The sequence below is a fragment of the Salmo salar genome, chromosome 18 (genome assembly GCF_965601325.2).
Source record: "Salmo salar chromosome 18, fSalSal1, whole genome shotgun sequence".
Taxonomy (NCBI): domain Eukaryota; kingdom Metazoa; phylum Chordata; class Actinopteri; order Salmoniformes; family Salmonidae; genus Salmo; species Salmo salar.
Genome location: NC_138308.1, coordinates 79,647,609 through 79,654,349, shown reverse-complemented (window position 1 = coordinate 79,654,349; position 6,741 = coordinate 79,647,609).

The following is a 6,741-nucleotide window of genomic DNA, read 5'->3' as shown; positions in this document are numbered from 1 at the left end:
GTATATATCTGTGCCATTGAAAATAGCAACATCTTCTTTATGTTGACTTCTTCAACATTTAAGTTTTAAGCAAATGTGAAAAATGGTGCTCTGGTCAAAAGTAGTGTTTTAATTGTATTGTTTTGCTGTAAAGTGTGGAAGGACGTCTGGGAGCATGTAGGGAAGTTGTTTTCAGGAGGAGGTTCTAAATGGGTGGTGGGAGGGATAAATAAAAAAATCACCTTTATAATAAAGTATTTGCAGACTAACAATAAAATACAATTCCTAATGTGATGAGTAACCGAAGCATAGGACAAGATTTGGTAGCACTGTAGCTTAAAGTAAATTGAAATACATTTGCCAAAATTATATAATTACACCAGAATTATTTTTGGGGGGGCCTACGCTACAGACAGCTACACGGATCCGCTAATACAGGTCTATTAAAGGCCCAGTGCACTACTTTTGTGATATTTATATATATACAGTACCAGTCAAAAGTTTGGACACACCTACTCATTCAAGGGTTTTTCTTTATTTTTATGATTTTCTACATTGTAGAATAATAGTGAAAACATCAAAACTATGAAATAACACAATGTTATTTAACACATATGGAATCATGTAGTAACCAAAAAAGTGTTGAAAAAAATACAATATATATATATATATATATATATATATCTATATATATATATAAATAATTGTATATATATATATATATTATTATTATTAAAAAAAAAAAAAAAAATTCAAAGTGTGCACCCTCAGCACCCACGGCTATGGCTGAATGTACACCTCTTCAGATTAGTGGATTCGGCTATTTCAGTTACACCCGTTGCTGACAGGTGTATAAAATTAAGCACACAACCATGCAATCTCCATAGACAAACATTGCATCAGAATGGCCCGTACTCAGTGTCTTTCAACATGGCACCGTCATGGGATGCCACCTTTCCAACAAGTCAGTTCATAAAATTTCTGCCCTGCTAGAGCTGCCCTGGTCGACTGAAAGTGCAGTTATTGTGAAGTGGTAACGTCTAGGAGAAACAATGGCTAAGCCGCGAAGTGGTAGGCCACACAAACTCACAGAACGGGACCGCCGAGTGCTGAAGCATGCAGAGCGTAAAAATCGTCAGGCCTCGGTTGCAACACTTACTATTGAGTTCCAAACTGCCTCTGGAAGCAACGTCAGCACAAGAACTGTTCGTCGGGAGATTCATGAAATGGTCCATGGCCGAGCAGTCACACACAAGCCTAAGATCACCATGCGCAATGCCAAGCGTGGGCTGGATTTGTGTAAAGCTCGCCACCATTGGACTCTGGAGCGATGAATCACGCTTCACCAACTGGCAGTCCGACGGACAAATGTGGGTTTGGCGGATGCTAGGAGAACGCTACCTGTCCCAATGCATTAAGCCAACTGTAAAGTTTGGTGGAGGAGGAATAATGGTTTGGGCTAGGATCCTTAGTTCCAGTGAAGGGAAATCTTAATGCTACAGCATATGACGTTCTAGACGATTCTGTGCTTCCAGCTTTGGGGCAACAGTTTGGGGAAGGCCCTTTCCTGTTTCAGCATGACATTGCCCCCATGCACAAAGCGAGGTCCGTACAGAAATGGTTTGTCGAGATCGTTCTGGAAGAACTTGACTGGCCTGCACAGAGTCCTGACCTCAACCCCGTTGAACACCTTTGGGATGAATTGGAACACAGACTGGGAACCAGGCCTAATCGGCCAACATCAGTGCCCAACCTCACAAATGATCTTGGAAGCAAGTCCCCGCAGCAATGTTCCAACATCTAGTGGAAAGCCTTCGCAGAAGAGTGGAGGCTGTTATAGCAGCAAAGGGGGGACCAACTTCACATTAATGCCCATGATTTTGAAATGAGATGTTTGATGAGCCATGTAGTGCATTTCAAAACAGAATGGAAGTACTTCAATCAGAATGATTTTGTTTTTAAGAGAGTGTTGTGAAAACACTTTTTGGTGTTTCAGTGCATGTAAAAGAAAGCACCAAAACACAAAATTAATGTTTTGGCAGACTGTGTCTCATTCAATCAGGATGTTTTCAATTTATAATTGGTTTATTTCATAAATATTGATTGTTGACATTCATTTTTAAAGAAGACACTGGGAAATAAATAGTTTAAGGGTAGACTTGGTCACTTATTATAGGCCACAATTGCCAGGCCCATTGTGAGATTATAAATAATGTTACAATCAAAATGTGTAGGGCTATGTAAGTTATAGCAGAGGTAACATGTGTAAATGGGTACTTCTTTACTGGTATTCATGTGAGGAGGTGGATGTGAACCCGGGTCTCCTTCTTGTCAAAACAATGCCTTAGTCCACTTAGCCAGTCTTCAGGACTGCACTGTTGTTCCGAACCACCCTTGTTACACTGAGCACATGGGGCCCGATTCAGACTTGAGATAAGTAGACTTAACATAGAATCAATAAAGCAAGGACTTCAATTCATGTTAAATCACCTTATCTTAAAGGGGCAATCCGTAGTAGCTACATCGGTTTTTGGACATATACATTAATGATATGTACCCATTGATTCTTGAAGAATATAACTTATAACTTAACTTCATAAGGCATTTGCCTTATGAGCTTAGTTCAACCGTAGTATCCCATCAGAATCCAAAATATAAGCTTGTCTTACTCCAATGTTTGTAAACAAAGAAAATTTAACACACTCTGTATATAAACCCTGTAAAACATGGTTAAAACTATAATTTATATGTCATGGATGGTCAGTCCTTGCATCCACAGCTCTGTCTATGAATCCCTCAGCTTTTTAGCGAAACCGTGGCGGGGAGTACGCTTTGTTAAGTCTGAATAGGGCCAATAGAGAATATTTATATCTGAAATTCCACCTTTATTGTTTCTGTGCTTTGTTTAGACCGATTATAAACAGGAGGAGACAGATAAGGAGTGAAAGTTGGACAGGCAGAAGTGGGAAATTAACCCTCGAATCGGCTGCAGTAAAATTGTACATTTCTTTGGAATTTCACCCACTCAATCACACAGCCACATACTGTGTGAGGATCTTGGGCTCCAATATCAGATGCAAAATGTGAATTTCAATCATTGTGCTGCCGCACATTTCAGAATTCACCTAGTCTGAGGCATGGAGGTGTAGAGAGGGTATTCGTGGCAGGTTTGCCCTCTAGCAAACTCTATGGTCAAGTATTAAAACAGGCAAATTTGTGTGCACCTCCCCTGTATTTGGGTCCTTCATGAATTCAGGATGGTAAGAGCAGAAGTGTTATGCAACCAGAAATAAACAAGTAGTAGCTAGAACGCATGGGTGATTCACATTGTACTATGTAAACAGAAGACATCCAATAAGGAAAAACCAAGAAGGAACATATACAGTTGAAGTTGGAAATTTACATGCACCTTAGCCAAATACATTTAAACTCAGTTTCACAATTCCTGACATTTAATCCTACAAAAAATTCCCTGACTTAGGTCAGTTAGGATCACCACTTTAGGAATGTAAAATGTCAGAATAATAGTAGAGAGAATGATTTATTTCAGCTTATAGTTCTTTCATCACATTCCCAGTGGATCAGAAGTTTACATACACTCAATTAGTATTTGGTAGCATTGCCTTTAAATTGTTTTACTTGGGTCAAACATTTAGGGTAGCCTTCCACAAGCTTCCCACAATAAGTTGGGTGAATTTTGGCCCATTCCTCCTGACAGAGCTGGTGTAACTGAGTCAGGTTTATAGGCCTCCTTGCTCGCAAATGCTTTTTCAGTTCTGCCCACAAATTTTATATAGGCTTGAGGTCAGGGCTTTGTGATGACCACTCCAATACCTTGACTTTGTTGTCCTTAAGCCATTTTGCAACAACTTTGGAAGTATGCTTGGGGTCACTGTCCATTTGGAAGACCCATTCGCGACCAAGTATTAACTTCCTGACTGATGTCTTGAGATGTTGCTTCAATATATCCACATAATTTTCCATCTCCATGATGCCATCTATTTTGTGAAGTGCACCAGTCCCCCCTGCAGCAAAGCACCCCTACAACATGATGCTGCCACCCCCGTACTTTCCCACCATAGAACGAGTCACCTTCCTGAGCGGTATGACGGCTGCGTGGTCCCATGGTGTTTATACTTGCGTACTATTGTTTGTACAGATGAACGTGGTACCTTCAGGTGTTTGGAAATTGCTCCCAAGGATGAACCAGACTTGTGGAGGTCTACCATTTTTTTCTGCGGTCTTGGCTGATTTCTTTTGATTTCCCCATGATGTCAAGCAAATAGGTACTGAGTGTGAAGGTAGACCTTGAAATACATCCACAGGTCCACCTCCAATTGACTCAAATGATGTCAATTAGCCTTCCAGAAGCTTCTAAAGCCATGTCATCATTTCCTGGAATTGTCCAAGCTGTTTAAAGGCACAGTCAACTTAGTGTATGTAAACTTCTGACCCACTGGAATTGTGATACAGTGAATTATTAGAGAAATAATCTGTCTGTAAACAATTGTTGGAAAAAGTACTTGTGTCATGTACAAAGTAGATGTCCTAACAGACTTACCAAAACTATAGTTTGTTAACAAGAAATGTGTGGAGTGGTTGAAACACGGGTTTTAATGACTCCAACCTAAGTGTATGTAAACTTCCGACTTCAACTGTAAATAACTTAATTTGGGTAAGGAAATGTTCAGCCTATAATTAGTTAACTAGAAAATGTATATTTAAAACACATTTAATTAGCTAGCTAATTTCAAGCTGCTAGCACGCAAGCTAAAGTTATTAGCTGGCTGGCTTTGGGCTTAACATTTCTAGCTATGCTTAGCTGACATTAGTTGCTATTTGCTAGCCACAAGATTGTAACGTTTTTCAGGTTTCAGTTGTCTGATATGTCACTCGTATATATGTTTTACAAATACATTTAAAAAAAAAACAGGACAAATCTAACAGGGCACATGCCCTTGTATCCTCTATGGGCATGACGCCTCTGGCTGAGAGCACACCAAACACACAGATGAAACTCTCCAAAACAATCCAAGAAAGTATGTGTCAATGAAACATTGTGTTCTCACGTTTATCACATTAAAGAAGGTAAAATAAATTCTCTCAACAAGAGCATTTTGTTTTGTGTAGCATTTCGGCCGTTAATGCTAATAGTCCGAGCCAAACAGCCATTTTGATTCATTTATCAATTTTCATGATGCTACATGTAGTTATTAATTGACACGTCATTGTTTGCCCCTTTCGAGCACTTGTTTTTATGCAAATGAAGGCCTGCTTTAGTTAATACTGCTGGCTTGTTTGCCTACTAGCTTTACCTACTGTTTGATGTGTGACCCACATGTTAAACACTAAATACCACTGCCAATTTAGCCTGTTCTAGCATTGGCCTACCACAATACATGTTAGATGCTACAATATATACCACTTCCAATTTAGCCTGTTCTAGCATTGGCCTACCACACCACATGTTATTGCATCCTACTTTTGACATTCATATTGTTATCTTGTTGCTATATTTGCATAGCTTAATCACGTAGGCATTTTGCATATTTCTATTAATGTTTAATACTTGTGTTATGACAAGGAACATAGGTGGAACATAGGTGTTCCTTTTGTCCAGCTGGGAAAGGGCAGTGTGGAGTGCGATTGCATCATTTGTGGATCTGTTGGGGCGGTACAAGAATTAGAGTGGGTCTAGGATATCCGAGAGGATGCTGTTGATGTGAGCCCTGACAAGCCTTTCAAAGCACTTCATGGCTACCAACGTGAGTGCTACGGGGCAGTAATCATTTAGGCAGGTTACCTTCACTTCCTTGGGCACAGGGATAATGGTGGTCTGCTTGAAACATGTAGGTATTACAGACTCAGTCAGGGAGAGGTTGAAAATGTCAGTGAAGACACTTGCCAGTTGGTCCGCGCATGCTTTGAGTACACGTCCTGGTAATCCATCTGGCCCGTGGCTTTGTGAATGTTGGCCTGTTTAAAGGTCTTGCTCACATCGGCTACCGAGATCGTTATCACACAGTCATCCAGAACAGCTGGTGCTCTTGTGCATGCTTCAGTGTTGCTTGCCTCGAAGCGAGCATAAAAGGCATTTACCTCATCTAGTAGTCTGGGCAGCTCACGTCTGGGTTTCCTTTTGTAGTCCGTAATAGTTTTCAAGCCCTGCCACATCCGACCAGCGTCAGAGCCGGTGTAGTAGGATTCAATCTTAATCCTGTATTGACGCTTTGCTTGTTTGATGGTTAGTCTGAGGGCATAGCGGGATTTCTTATAAGCGTCTGGATTAGTCTCCCGCTCCTTGAAAGCGGAAGCTCTAACTTGTTAATTTGTGTTTTCACAAAACTGTTTTCTTGTGCCCTTTGTTTGAGCATAATACGGTACATTTGACCTTTTGGAATTACCAATGAGGAGTTTATCAGCACACCATATAAGAGTAGGGACTATGCAATAAGATGAGGGTCTCTCATTTACAGTATTTGTAAACTCCAGAAGGGATCTAATTCTGCACTACACAGGACTTGAAACACCAAGTGTTTTCAAACTTTTCCAGGTTTGTGCACCCAGACTCTGAAAGGTGTTGCACAACTCTTGATTATGTGGTGTTACAACACACCATGTCATGTTTGAGAACACCTCAGGATGAATGTTTCAGTACATCTTAAATCTGCCCCAATACCCTCACAACCATGTGTTTCAATACTCCAGCAAAGTTAAGGTTTTGTCTACTTTAGGGTGGTGACAGCTCAGTTGCCACTAGTT